Raw genomic sequence first — 16,231 nt, forward strand, 5'->3', positions numbered from 1 at the left:
TCGGTCATGATGGAGTATTTCTGTTAGGGTTTCGCTGGGAATCAAACCCGGGTCACTGGTGTAGTAATCCAGCAAACCCCCACTAGGCCACCAGGGGAATGACTCAAGTGCAGAGGCGTGAGGCGAAAGTAGAGTAGCAAAAAACAGTTTATTTACAATGCAAAAAATCCAAAAAGTGTAATCCAAAACGCTCAGAAGATATAAGGGAAAAAAATAAATAATCCAAAAGTTCAAAGTCAATACAAAAGCCAATAACCAGAAAAGAAGGGGTAAAAATCCAAACGCTCAGAAGATCCAAAAAGTCAAAAACAAAATCCACAAAGTCCAAAAGAAAGCAAAAATATAAAGAACACAAGGACATAGGCAAGGCACACGGGACAGAGATAACTAGCACTAAACAGCATAGCAAAAAGACTCCGTGACTAGAGGCCAAACTGAGGGAGTATAAATACACAAACTAAATAGAACACAGGTGACAATAATGAGGACTAGGCGGGGCACAAGGCACATGGAAAAACAAAACACAACACACAGAAACAATAGCGGCCTCTAGCAGTCAAAACAAACATGACAACAAAAAAGGAATGATAGTGGCCTCTAGAGGCCAACAAAGTCCAAGTCCTAACAAGAGGTGGATATATGTGAGCAGCAATAAGGTTTAATGCCAGGAAAGAATACTACAGATGCAATATTTGCTTTGAGAATGTTGAAGGAAAAGTATAGAGAAAGCCAGAAGGAGCTGCATTGTGTGTTTGTGGATTTAGAGAAGGCATATGACAGGGTGTTGAGAGAGGAGTTGTGGTACTGCATGAGAAAATCAGGAGTGGCAGAGAAATACAGGTGCTGGTCATATAATTAGAATATCATGAAAAAGTTGATTTATTTCAGTAATTCCATTCAAAAAGTGAAACTTGTATATTATATTCATTCATTACACACAGACTGATATATTTCAAATGTTTATTTCTTTTAATTTTGATGATTATAACTGACAACTAATGAAAATCCCAAATTCAGTATCTCAGAAAATTAGAATATTAATGTAACGCTTCTTAGTTAACGTGATGTATGAGACCACTATATTACCGGAGTAATCAGAGCTAGGTTCGACGATAAGGAGAGAATTGGCAATGACCACTATTTAAATGAAGAAAGAGGTAGTAACATTTATTAAACACAAAAAGATATTGAACCACAATAGAAAAAAGTAAAGCCCTTAGTAGTCAGTCAGTATAAATGTTTAGTCAGTCAGTTACCCAATGTTCAATACAGTTCAATAAAGTTAAATCTCAAAGTTCGATGTCCAATGTTTTACCCCAATGTTCAAGCTCAAAAGCTTCAGTTGAAAGTTCAATAAGTGTCCTTTAAATCCTAAAAAAAGGGAAAAAAAGTAGAAAAATGGAAGAAAAGGATCTTCCTTGTACGTACTTTGTATTGTTGAATAAAGCAAAAATGAAAACAAGGCCTTTTAAATCACTACCCGGGTAGTATATAAGTGATGGAGATTTCAAAATCTTATCTGTAATCCAAGGAAATGTAGCCAGGATGCGTCCAGGTCACGGCTTCACAGATTGATGGACACACACAGTCACACTCCTCAGAGGAATCACTGGCTCGCCGTATCTCTCTCTCTCTCTCTCAAATGTGGCAGAAGAATGCACAACAAAAAACCCAATCTGCACACAGCAGTGTAAAATACCTCATTAGTGCCATGCAGAATTGTTTCACTTCATACCTTAAGTATAAACACTTAAACTCAAATATCACCTCTATATCTTATGAAAACCAAATACTGAAGCAACTGTGCAATACAGTACCAGTTCAGTAAAATGACAGTGTGTCATTTGTAATCAAAGTGAATACATATACATTCATAGTAAACCAGATCCCATATCAACAGTAAGCCATTTGCAACTTACTTTGTGTATAACACATCAAATTACATTCATAACATCATTACAATGGCTTTGAGCCTGTAAACATTAGCCCTATAGAGTAACCTCGTAGCTGTAAACATTATCTACACGCGCTTGCATCGTGTCACGGCATGCCATGCATGCCCACACGGTACACGTGATCAGAAAAGAAAGCGCCGTTCTAAACTAACATGGCGGTTTAAAACAATAAAATTACGTTTCAAAATATCTCCGACTGTTTTTTTTTTTTAACTCTACAGATGTCACACATAACATAAAGTACAACATTAATCCATCAAAATAGTTCGTTTTACCTCAAGAGTAAAAGGAAGCTAGCCAGTGCTAATACACTGGCATGCACTTTTTTTTTTTTTTACAGGGACACTCACCAGAGATGAAATGATAAAAACACAAAATACAGCTTCAGAAACGGTACATCAACTGAAAACCTCTTCTTGAATGTTAGAAACAAGGGATTACTTCAAAAATTAACTCGAGTATCAGAATATTGTTCAGTCTCTCATCTTTTCCCGCTCGTTGCAACTCTATCTGCCGCTGAAAACAAAATGCCGCCATGGTGTCTTCTTCTAGAGTGTAATGCACTGATTTACTATCGGCACAGCGCCATCTAGTGACAGGGGGGAAATACTTCTAACTACATGCAATAACCCAGTGCAATTTAGGTGGGCTGCATCCTCCCCTCCTGAATGTGCATGCGCCTCTGCATGTACTCCTAACTTAAACAGTGGTTAAGTGGCCTACGTCTAAGAGAGTAGGACTAATCATGGGAGATAAATCTAAAGCTTTAGTAAAAGCTTGGTCAAGTCCTTTGAATAAAGACTGCATTACTAAAGTCAGGGGATTTCCTAACGTCTGGTACGTAAGTCGGTCAGGTTCTGCCCTATGTCTGGTTGATCATCTCACTTCTGTGTCTTCCCTCTCTTGGACATCATCCACTCTAGGATCCTCAAGCTCATGTTCAGATGACCCATCATGGTTTCTCTCTTTTCCAGATTCCTGCTCAACTCTTCCTTCTGTTTCAGGCACTGTTTCCGACTCGTTCTCCTCTTCCACAAGGCTTGTCTTTTCCTTCTCCTCTTCTAGATCAGCAGACGATTCACTCTCTTCCAGTTCATCTTCATGGGAGTTAGAAGACTCATCCGCGCTGAGCTCTTACTGCTGACTTCCAGCAGGCTGGAACACCTCGGCTTCAGGTCGGCGGTTGGACGGTGCAGGATTCATTGGAGCAGTTGCTCTAGTCTGAGGGATTTCATGCACAATGGTGATTGACGGGTAAGTTGTGTCAGGGGCACCAGAGTAGTCGACTTCTTCCTCACTTTCACAGGGATCTCTCAACAGCTCGCCCTCCTCACATGCTGGACTCTGAGCAGGTTGGGTTGCAGTTTTCTTTTGCTTGTGCTGAGTCACTTCTGTTCCGATGGATGGCACCAGGAAGCCACAAGGTAAGAGCAAGTCACGGTGCAGCGTCCTTTGGGGACTATCAGAGTTGACTGGGGCGACGACATAGACAGGAGAATCATTGATGCGCTTCACCACTTTGTAAACAGTTTGGCTCCAATGATCCATTATCTTGTGTTTTCCCCTCAATCCAACGTTCTTGACCAAGACACGGTCTCCTTCCTCCAGGACAGTTTCTCTTACTTTCATGTCGTATCTTTCTTTGTTTTTCAGGGCGATTTTCTCACTGTGTTCAATTGCAATTTTGTAGCTCTCTTGCAGGTTCTCCTTGAGATGTTTCACATAGTCTGTGTGAGTAACTTTGTTCTGACCTGCTGGATTGAGGCCAAATGCAACGTCGATAGGTAAGCTTGGCTGTCTCCCAAACATTAGCTGGTAGGGAGAAAAGCCTGTTGTGTCATTTTTGGTGCAATTGTATGTGTGTACTAAAGGTTGAACATAGTCACGCCACTTGACTTTGTTTTCTTTCTCAAGGGTACCCAGCATCTCCAAAAGCGTACGGTTAAACCACTCCATGGGATTACCACACGGATGGTAGGGAGTAGTTCTTGTCTTTTTAATTCCTAAGAGGAGGCAAAGGTCTTTGATTACTGCAGACTCAAAGTTGTGACCTTGGTCGCTATGTAAACGCTCAGGCAGGCCATAATGGACAAAAAAGTTGTTCCACAAAGCCTTGGCTACTGTCTTGGCCTTTTGGTCAGTGGTCGGTACGGCAACAGCGTACTTCATAAAATGGTCAGTGATGACGAGGATGTTCTTCGTTCCGCGGCCATCAGGCTCCAAGGACAAGTAGTCCATGCAGACTAGTTCAAGCGGTCTGCTGGTCCGGATGTTTACTAGACGGGCCGTTTTCTCAGCTTTTGCTTTGCGACGAACGCATCTCTCACAGGTTTTTACTTTCGCATCTACGTCCATGGCCATCCTCGGCCAATAGAAATGCATGCGGACGAGATCGATTGTTCTTTCAAATCCCATGTATCTAACTAGGTCATGGAGACTTTCAAGAGCCGTTTCACGATACTACTTGGGAAGAACCAGTTGGAACAATGGCTCTCCTTTGTTGACCCTCTTGTGATAGAGGACGGCATTGTCAATGATGAGTTGATCCTGGACCCGTAGCATTAGTTGGACTTCTCGGTCCTCTTTCTGCCTCACCCTGTACGACAGCCTTTTTCCTCCACTGATGATGTCAATGACCCTGCTGATTACTGGGTCAGCCCTTTGCTCAGCAGCCCATTCCAGCTGTGACATTCTGGGAAGGGTGCTGAACCCTGGAAGCAAATCAGTGTGGGTGAACTTAGGAGGGATAGCGTTCGTATCCATGGCAAGGGACTCGACAATCACAGGTAAGTGGTTACTTTCTTCCTCCTTAAAGGGTTTTCCTAAGTTTTGTCTTTGGCACACAGCCTCGACTGTCTCTTGAGGGAACGTGGCACCACTTTCATCCCTCATGAACTTCGTCAGGAACTGCTGCACTCTGTCGTCTTCGGCCTCAGCACTGGAATCTGCCTGCTCGCAGTCGTGGGGGCGCCTGGATAGACCGTCTGCATCCTGGTTCCTCTTGCCGGCCCGGTACTGAATGTTGAAGTTGGACAGGGCGGCAAGCCACCGATGTCAGGCAGCATCAAGTTTGGCAGATGACAGTACATAAGTCAAGGGATTGTTGTCAGTAACAACGGTAAACTCAGCGCCGTAGAGGTAGTCTGATAGCTTGTCGGTTATAGCCCACTTAAGAGCAAGAAACTCTAGCTTGTGAGTGGGGTATCTTCGCTCATATTTCGACAGCCCTCTACCGGCTTAGGCTATGACTTTCATTTGCCTGTTTTGTTGCTGATAAAGGGCCACCCCAAGACCATGGAGGCTCGCATCAGTGTGCAATATGTATGGTAGACTCGAATCGGCAAAGCCAAGGATTGGGGCAGTGGTCAATTTCTCAATGAGGGTTTTGAAAGCTTCCTCGCACTTAGACGTCCACTTCTCTGCAAAAGGTGACTTGAGGTCAGCGTTTGAGAAGAACTTAGTTTTGTTCTTTTTCCTTGCAGGGACATAGCCAGTAGTCAGGTCATTGAGGGGCTTTGCTATTTTCAAAAAGTCTTTGATGAATCTTCTGTAATATCCGGTGAACCCGAGAAAAGACTTGAGCTCCCTGATATTGTTCGGTCTGGGCCAAGTTGTGAGTGTTGAAATCTTGTCAGGGTCAGTTTCAACTCCATTCTCCGAGACAACATGTCCTAAGTATTTCACGGACTTCCTGAAAAAATGACACTTCTCAGGCAACAACTTGAGCCCGAATTCTCTTAGACGGTGTAAGACTCTCATAAGCCGCTCTTCATGCTGTTCAAGGGTTTCTGAGAAAACAATAAGGTCGTCTAGGAAAACAAGAACTTCCTTCAAGTTTAGGGAACTCATGCATTTCTCCATGACTCTCTGGAAAGTGCTCGGAGCATTGGTTACTCCCTGCGGCATCCTATTGAATTCCCAAAATCCCATGGGAGTGACGAAGGGGGTTTTGGGTTTATCATCCTCTTCCATTTCCACCTGATAGAAGCCTGACTTTAAATCCATTACAGAGAACCATCTGGATCCTGTTAGGGCTGCAAAGGTTTCCTCAATGTTCAGCAAGGCGTAAGTATCCTTGATAGTCTGCAGATTCAATTTCCTGTAGTCGACACATAGTCAAATTTTGCCACTTTTCTTCTTTACGATGACGACCGGTGATGCGAACGGACTTTCAGACTCTCTTATGATGTTGGCATCATACAGCTCTTTCAGGTGGAGACGGACGGCTTCATAATCAGACGGGTGGATAGGCCTCACCCTCTGCTTGAAGGGTGTTGGATCGGAAAGGCGGATTTTGTGCTTGACTGCTGTTGTATGTCCATAGTCAAGGTCATCTCTCGCAAAAACTTCAGGAATGGAATTCAGCTTTTCCTTAATCCTTTCTTTCCACTCCTCAGAGAGAGGCAAATCACTGAGATTGAAGGTAATGGGGCTCTCAGTAGGCACGGAGTGCTCAGGGTGGAACTCTGTTGGGCCTTCACCTTTCAGGGAGGTAAGTGGAGAAACGGACAGCGGAGCTGTAAGGTCTGCCAGAGTGCAGTGTGCTGGCACTGTGACATCATGTGTGGTTTCGTTCTTGTACAGACTGTGAAGGTGCTTGACGAGAACGGCATACGCACAGGTTTCTTGAACAGGCACACTGGCACTTTCATCAAACCCTTCGTACAAAAGATCCAGAGCATTAGTGCCAATGAGGACGGAGATGGCACTGTAATTGGGAATGATGAGGGCCAATGTAGTTACAGTCTTGGGCCTACCGACAAAATTTTCAGGGAACGTTATCTCAACTTCAATGTAGCCTGTATAAGGCACACGCTGGCCTGCTACTCCCTCTACATCAATTATGTTGTCTAAGGGACAAACCGGATGAGAAGGTAAGTAGGTATCGTGGAATGACTGGGAGATCGTGGTCACTTGCGAACCTCACTCAATTAGGCACTCATGCTGGATTCCTCCAATGGTGACACTAACCATGGACCTTGAGCCGACTAATCCAGTCATGAGCTCCTCTCTTGTGGGCGTAAGGGAGCAACATTTGGCTTTTTTCTTTTTCTTGGGACAATGGGACAAGTGTCTCTTTCAATGGCTCCAGGATGCCCCTCTCCTGAAGCTGTGCTCAGTTTAAATGAACACCATACCTAGCTGCACACTCGTCCTGCTTCGCTTTCAGTTCCTTGTACTTCAGGTCGACAGCAGCCTTGTTCAGGGAGTTCTCACATGCTTTGGCTATGTGGCCGTCACCTCCGCATCGAAAACAAAACCAGGCCTTGGGCTGAGGTCTGGGCATAACTGGAGGAGTTGCTCTGTGGACTTGGGCCTCAGCTTGGATTGTGGGTTGGTTCGGGGCAGACTAGGTTCCTTGGAGTCAAGCTGCATTTGCAGCTCAGCAACTTGTTTCCTCAGATTCTCAGTCTCTAGGACGTACGCTTGTAGTATAATGGCTTTGTATTCAGAGACGCAGGGGGTGTTCACCACAATCTGAGCGTTCATTGAGGTCTTGGCTTTGGAGGAGCCCAAGTGGCAGTTCATGTGGTCAAGCTTGGTTGCTCGCTTGTCTTCCTCAGTCCGCAACTGCAAGAGAAAGTCAGCGAAGTCGAGGGACTCTTCACTTTTCAGCTGCAGCTGCAGGACAAGGTCATGGTCCCAGCAGCCACGCTTAAACTGCTTCATCAGGTGGCGGTTGACAGCAGACGCCTTGACCCCGCCTCTTTTCACAGCAGTGCTCAGTAGAGTTTGCAGCCTCTGCAAGTAACTGGAAGCTTTTTCTCCAGGGTCTTGGTTTGTATTGAGAAACTTGGTGAATATTTCTTCGCCATCTTCAACGATGCCATAAGCAGACTCTAAAAGCCTAGTGTAGTCTCTTGGGTGGGCAGAAGAACCTAACTGCCTCACGACATCTGATGCTGGGGGAAGCAAGCTTTCTAGGATTTTCCTTCACTGCACCTCGATGGGGGTTTGATCATGGAACATCAGTTCTACATGGAGCAGCCATGTTTCAAAGTTAGCTTCGCCTGGTGGCTTAGGCACTTTGCCTGAGAAGGAGCGCAACCACTTGGACTGATTCTGAGAGTTGGGGGCATTATTCTTGATCACATGTTCAACGACGATGCGTCTCACCTCTGGCGGGTTCAGCACGTTCTCGTCCAGCTCTTCAAACGCGGGGAGCATGTCACTCTGCTTTGCCACAGTGTGGGGTTTCGCCTTAGCCTGCTTAGGTGTCTCTAAGTAGCATGTCATAGAGAGGGAGGTCTTTCTAGATCTAGTGATGAGGGGAGTCACACTATGGACAGAGTCAGTGTCGCTACTGTCATCTAGGTTGCTGGAGTCGCTAGAGTCTTGAGCTGTCAGAGTGAGGGCTTCGACACCATTTATGTACCATGTTACAGTGGTGTTGGTGATATTCTGTATGCTAGAAGGCAATTGGGGTTTGATTGAAGCACTTGCAGCATCAGATTCAAATTCTACAATGGCAGAACATTTACCATCTACTCTGCTTGGTAATCTCACGAGCTACTTTAACGAATTTCTCGAAAGTTTCGATGATGTCTGCATCAGTATCAGTTTGGTTAACGCTGAATAAGGCGACGGAACGCTCACGTTTAACACCATACTTCTGCTCAAAATCCATGTCTCAAGTTTAAACAATTTCACTCAATGAAACAAAAACCTAAAAAAAAAAAAGTGATAATTCACGTAATGCTCAGAAAACACCTTGGAATGCTAAATTAAATGGCAAGGCCGTGCTCAAAACTCTCCTGGCTGGCTCGCCATGGAAAGAGATGTAACGCTTCTTAGTTAACGTGATGTATGAGACCACTATATTACTGGAGTAATCAGAGCTAGGTTCGACTATAAGGAGAGAATTGGCAACGACCAGTATTTAAATTAAGAAAGAGGTAGTAACATTTATTAAACACACAAAGATATTGAACCACAATAGAAAAAAGTAAAGCCCTTAGTAGTCAGTCAGTATAAACGTTTAGTCAGTCAGTTACCCAATGTTCAATACAGTTCAATAAAGTTCAATCCCAAAGTTCGATGTCCAATGTTTTACCCCAATGTTCAAGCTCAAAAGCTTCAGTTGAAAGTTCAATAAGTGTCCTTTAAATCCTAAAAAAGGGAAAAAAAGTAGAAAAATGGAAGAAAAGGATCTTCCTTGTACGTACTTTGTATTGTTGAATAAAGAAAAAATGAAAACAAGGCCTTTTAAATCACTACCCGGGTAGTATATAAGTGATGGAGATTTCAAAATCTTATCTGTAATCCAAGGAAATGTAGCCAGGATGCATCCAGGTCACGGCTTCACAGATTGATGGACACACAGTCACACTCCTCAGAGGAATCACTGGCTCGTCGTATCTCTCTCTCTCTAATGTGGCAGAAGAATGCACAACAAAAAAACCAATCTGCACACGGCAGTGTAAAATACCTCATTAGTGCCATGCAGAATTGTTTCACTTCATACCTTAAGTATATACACTTAAACTCAAATATCACCTCTATATCTTATGAAAACCAAATACTGAAGCAACTGTGCAATACAGTACCAGTTCAGTAAAATGACAGTGTGTCATTTGTAATCAAAGTGAATACATATACATTCATAGTAAACCAGATACCATATCAACAGTAAGCCATTTGCAACTTACTTTGTGTATAACACATCAAATTACATTCATAACATCATTACAATGGCTTTGAGCCTGTAAACATTAGCCCTATAGAGTAACCTCGTAGCTGTAAACATTATCTGCACGTGCTTGCATCGTGTCAGGGCATGCCATGCATGCCCACACAGGGTACACGTGGTCAGAAAAGAAAGCGCCGTTCTAAACTAACATGGCGGATTAAAACAATAAAATTACGTTTCAAAATATCTCCGACTGGTTTTTTAACTCTACAGATGTCACACATAACATAAAGTACAACATTAATCCATCAAAATAGTTAGTTTTACCTCAAGAGTAAAAGGAAGCTAGCCAGTGCTAATACACTGGCATGTACTTTTTTTTTTTTTTTTTTTTTTACAGGGACACTCACCAGAGATGAAATGATAAAAACACAAAATACAGCTTCAGAAACGGTACATCAACTGAAAACCTCTTCTTGAATGTTAGAAACAAGGGATTACTTCAAAAATTAACTCGAGTATCAGAATATTGTTCAGTCTCTCATCTTTTCCCGCTCGTTGCAACTCTATCTGCCGCTGAAAACAAAATGCCGCCATGGTGTCTTCTAGAGTGTAATGCACTGATTTACTATCAGCACAGCGCCATCTAGTGACAGGGGGGAAATACTTCTAACTACATGCAATAACCCAGTACAATTTAGGTGGGCTACAACAAAAAAATACAAAAAAAGGATTTTTAAAAATTTTGGCCAACTGAAAAGTATGAACATGAAAAGTATGAGCATGTACAGTACAGCACTCAATACTTAGTTGGGGCTCCTTTTGCCTGAATTACTACAGCAATGTGGTGTGGCATGGAGTCGATCAGTCTGTGGCACTGCTCAGGTGTTATGAGAGCCCAGGTTGCTCTGATAGTGGCCTTCAGCTCTTCTGCATTGTTGGGTCTGGCGTATCGCCTCTTCCTCTTCACAATACCCCATAGATTTTCTATGGGGTTAAGGTGAGTTTGCTGGCCAATTAAGAACAGGGATACCATGGTCCTTAAACCAGGTACTGGTAGCTTTGGCACTGTGTGCAGGTGTCAAGTCCTGTTGGAAAATGAAATCTGCATCTCCATAAAGTTGGTCAGCAGCAGGAAGCATGAAGTGCTCTAAAACTTCCTGGTAGACAGCTGTGTTGACCTTGGACCTCAGAAAACACAGTGGACCAACACCAGCAGATGACATGGCACCCCAAACCATCACTGACTGTGGAAACTTTACACTGGACCTCAAGCAACATGGATTCTGTGCCTCTCCTCTCTTCCTCCAGACTCTGGGACCTTGATTTCCAAAGGAAATGCAAAATTTACTTTCATCAGAGAACATAACTTTGGACCACTCAGCAGCAGTCCAGTCCTTTTTGTCTTTAGCCCAGGTGAGACACTTCTGACACGGTCTCTTGTTCAAGAGTGGCTTGCGAAGGAATGCGACAGCTGAAACCCATGTCTTGCATACATCTGTGCGTGGTGGTTCTTGAAGCACTGACTCCAGCTGCAGTCCACTCTTTGTGAATCTCCCCCACATTTTTGAATGGGTTTTGTTTTGCAATCCTCTCCAGGGTGCGGTTATCCTTATTGCTTGTAGACTTTTTTCCTAACACATCTTTTCCTTCCCTTCACCTCTATTAATGTGCTTGGACACAGAGCTCTGTTTAGAGTTTAAAGTTTATTTATTTTTAAAAGGGACAGTGTACAAATTAAACATTATCCTTGTGGTAAGGACAGATGTCTGTACCAGGTTATAGCAGCACATGCTAATTTCCACCTGTAGTCCCTTGGCAGGTGGATGTAATAAAAAGATATATAAAATGTACAGGAAATATCAAATCTGTCATTAGAGCAATTTGTAGTGATTTAGACCAGTAAAATAGAAGTGGGTAGCCTCATAAAGCATACATAGCAGCGTCATTTTTCACAGTTGCACACGCACGCACTCACAAACACACACACCATAAGTTACACACATCCACAAACACACTAAAAAGTGCAAGATCTGCATACCCCCCCACACACAATACCCCCACCCCCCACCACACACCATTCAATAAAATGCCCTAACTATCCTTTTCTATTCATGTGTGCATAATTGAGTTGATAATATCCATTTCTTTGTCAAATGTGAAAAAGACTTAAAATTTGTACAGGATATTAATTCTGTTGGGAGGTTATTCCACTGATTTGTGGCTACAGAAGAAAAAGATGATTTACCAAATGCAGTCTTTCGTAGTGGGACACTACATTCCCCCCTCGACACTGATCTAGTGGTACGTGTTGATACCTCTGAGCATAAAGAAATAAATTGTTTCAAAGGTGGTAGTGCATCATTATGTATAATTTTAAAAAGCAGGCAGAGATTTGCATGCCTAATTAGATTTTCAAGGCTCAATATGTTATATTTACAAAGCACAAGACAGTGGTGGTAAGAACGTTTTCTTCTGGCATGGATCTTTATGGCACTTTTGTAAATTGAGCTGAGGGGTCTTAATACCATTTTGCAGGCTTGTGACCAACTTGTGATGCAGTATAGAAAATGAGACATAATCATTGCATTTAAGTATAAACTAGATGCATCAGTAGTGAGAGAGTTGCGTATGTATCTGAAATTTGATAGACTGAACTTCAGTGTGTTACTGAGTTTTTTTACATGAGATTTAAAACTAAGAGTTGGGTCAAGAGTGATGCCTAGGTATTTAAACTCAGTTACATTCTTTATGGCTTGCCCGTTGATTGTGATTTCAGGATAGTTTCTGATTTTGGTTTTGCTTGTAAAGAACATGGATACTGTTTTATCAGTGTTTAAGACAAGACAGGAGCTATGCAGCCATTCTACAACCCTTTTCATTTAATTTGAAAGTATAGTTGCAACCTCAGATGCATTATTACCGTGCACATAATACAGTATCATCTGCATACATTACAATATTAACTCGGTCACATACAAGTGGGAGGTCGTTAATGTAAATACTAAACAGCAATGGCCCCAAAATAGACCCCTGTGGCACCCCCATTTCACATGCCTTGGATGAGGAAAGTGCACTATTAACTCGCACACACTGGTAACGATCACCAAGATGAGATTTAATCCATTTTTGTGTGTCAACAGACAGATCGTAATTAACTAGTTTATTAGTTTCTTGTGGTTAACTGTATCGAAAGCCTAGCGAAGATCAAGGAAGATTGCTCCCACCACCCCTCCTTGATCAAGATATTTTTTTTATTTTTTCAATGAAATAGCAACAGGCAGTTTCTGTGGAGTGCTTTTTCCTGAAGCCAAATTGCACTGGATGTAAAAGGCTATTATAATCAAGATGGTCTGTTAATTGTTCAACAACTACCCTTTCAAATATTTTTGAAAGGGCTGGGAGAATACTAATAGGTCGATAGTTGCATACTTCTTGTGCATTACCTGCTTTAAACACAGGTGTCACTATGGCATTTTTAAATACACTAGGGAAGATGCATTCATCAATAGATTGGTTTACCAATTTAGTCAAAGGGGTAATTATGCATTCTTTATGTTTTTTTATCAAGGCAGTGTCCATTCCATAGATATCTTTTGCTTTACTATTTGTAAGTGTAGATAAAATCTTTGCAACCGTTGACTCATTTGTGGGTGCCAAGGTTAATGAGGTTAATGAGGATGTAGTACTAATGGGTATTTGTGAGGTGCTTATTTTTCCAAATATCTGACCTAGCTGTTGCACAGAGTTTATAAAATAATTGTTAAAATGAGTTGCAACAGCCAAGCTATCATCTACAATACTACTGTTTATTTTGAGTTCTAATTTACCACACTTGCGATTTTCCTTTCCAAGAAGTTTGTCAATGTGTTTCCATAGTTTTTTGCTATTTCCTTTTGCATCTCTTACGATGTCAAGGAAAAAGTTTGCTTTTGCCTTTCTGAGCTGTGTTACAACTTTATTTCTTAAACTTTTAAAAATTAAATTATCGGTAACCAACCTTGATTTTAAAAACGTTTTTAAGGCGGCATCTCTTTTCTTCATTAGGTCCCAGAGGTCATTGTTAAACCAGGGGAGATTTTGTTTTGGTTTTTGTGTCAGTGTTTTAGTGTGTTTTAGTAATATATCTTTATAGGCTGTTACCAAGTCATTGCATGAATGTTCACATGATTTACTTCCAATAATTTCATTCCATTGTACCTGCTTTAGATCATGCTCAACTAATTTTAGATTTTTATTTGGAATGGAGGATATAGTGTTGTGACTTGTAGAGTTGAGATTCCTGTACCTTGACTTAGTTAACTTCCTGGTAGTCAGTGTGAGGTTGTGATCTGACAGACCAGTGACTAAGTTATAAGTTTTAATAATCCTATCTGGTTTATTGGTAAAAACTAAGTCTAATAATGTTTGTGACGATTTTGTAATTCTTGTGGGTTTACTAATCATTTGTGTCAGCTTAAAGGCACTGGCAATGTTCTTTATCTTCTTCCTGCATGCATTATCAAGCCAGTTTAGGTTAAAGTCACCCATTAGCAGGATTTCTTTCCCTTCAAGTTGTTTAAGAACAGAGAAAATGCTGTCAAAGAAATCATTTGAAGCATTTGGTGGTCGATACACTGCAAGTATAACGAAAGACATTTCAGGTGACAGTGAGACACTAACCCCTACACACTCAAGATTTTCAACATGGATGTCTATTTGCTTGCATTGTATTTTCTTCCTTACATAAATCAAAACCCCACCACCCTTCTTATTCCTATCTCTTCTAAACTTCTTATAGCCTGGAACATTAAATACAGCTACAGGAGTTGCTGGAGTTAGCCATGTTTCAGAGAGACACAGATAGTCCAAGTTTGAGTCTGTCAGCAAATGCATGTTACAGACCCTCCAGGATTTCGCGATGTTGCGATTTGCAACTTCAAAGCAAATTCAACCAATCCCCGCGAATTCAGGGTGGTGTTGCAATTATATCCAATCACCGCAACTTTCCCGCAAATTTGACCAATCGTTGGCGTCGTCTTGAGGTGGCATCGACAAACTACCTTCAGCCTTACTTCTGTGTTTTCATTCAAGAGAAGCAGCATGTGCGCAGTGTTGCCAGATTGGGCGGTTTCACGCACACTTGGGCAGTTTTAAGTGCATTTTGGCGGGTTTTGAACATGTTTTGGGCTGGAAAACATCAGCAGTATCTGGCAACATTGCATGATATGCGAGTCAGTGTTTATATAGGCTTAAATTCTGTTACTGAAGGTGTGTTATGTTTATAGTGAAGGACTGTGCGCACTTTATTTTTTTTACTTAATACAAGAAATTAATGGATGCCAACATTTTTGCCAAAATGATATTTTATTTTCCATTGTTTAGGCAGCTTCAGCATCATACTGAGATTCTGTTCAAATTGTTTTTTCTTCTATGAAGCCTGAGCCATTTATTTTATTAGTTTATAATTATTGTTTAATTTAGTCTTCAGGAGAGACTGCCTGCACACAGTACTAGTCTCATCTCATTATCTCTAGCCGCTTTATCCTTCTACAGGGTCGCAGGCAAGCTGGAGCCTATCCCAGCTGACTACGGGCGAAAGGCGGGGTACACCCTGGACAAGTCGCCAGGTCATCACAGGGCTGACACATGGACAACCATTCACACTCACATTCACACCTACGGTCAAATTAGAGTCACCAGTTAACCTAACCTGCATGTCTTTGGACTGTGGGGGAAACCGGAGCACCCGGAGGAAACCCATGCGGACACGGGGAGAACATGCAAACTCCGCACAGAAAGGCCCTCGCCGGCCACGGGGCTCGAACCCGGACCTTCTTGCTGTGAGGTGACAGCGCTAACCACTACACCACCGTACCGCCACAGTACTAGTATTAATAGTTTTTTTCTTACATGAAAGCTGAGGCATTTATATTATATTTTAAGGTAAGGCCATTATTAAAAAATGTTCTGTTTCCGGTCCACCGGCTGGGTGAGTGCCGTTTGTGTGGGTGAAATTTTTTTTTAACGCAGGGGGGGGAGGGGAGGAGTAAACACAAAACTAGAGATGACAATCTCTATGAGGCTCCGATGCTGTGAGCCTGTGTGTGTGTGTGTGAGAGAGAGCAGCCCCTCCCCTCTCTGCTCCCTGAGTGGAGCTCGTCGCCTTGGTAACGGTGCTCAGGTTCAGGGAAGAGACACAAGATGACAAGCAAAGAGCGCATTTTCTCAGAGTTCCCTCTCCTCGAACCACGGTGATTTACATGGAAACAAAAGGAGCTATTCACAAAATTATTGTACATTGAGCGCTACAAGGCTCCCATGAACACACTGATGTAAGTTTTTTGTCCCTAGTGTAAAAAATGTGGACAATAGAGCGAGTTGAAAACAAGTGACTTTTCTGATTTTGCAGTCAGAGTGCAGCCAAGTTTATAATGGAAGTGAATGGGGCAGCGCACCTGTCCTCTCCTTATTTTCAGGCTTCTCATTCAAAAACTGTAAATCCTATCGCTCAGGTAGACACATTGTGTGAATCAAGACAAGTGTGACTACAACTTTTGAGAAAATTATGTGTGTAGAGTGAAATTTGTGGCTGAAAACACAGTTTAAATGAGAAAGTTCGAGCTACTTTTTCAAGCTCTCTACACTAACTTAACGAGCTCCACTG

This window comes from Neoarius graeffei, chromosome 4 (genome assembly GCF_027579695.1).
Source record: "Neoarius graeffei isolate fNeoGra1 chromosome 4, fNeoGra1.pri, whole genome shotgun sequence".
NCBI lineage: Eukaryota > Metazoa > Chordata > Actinopteri > Siluriformes > Ariidae > Neoarius > Neoarius graeffei.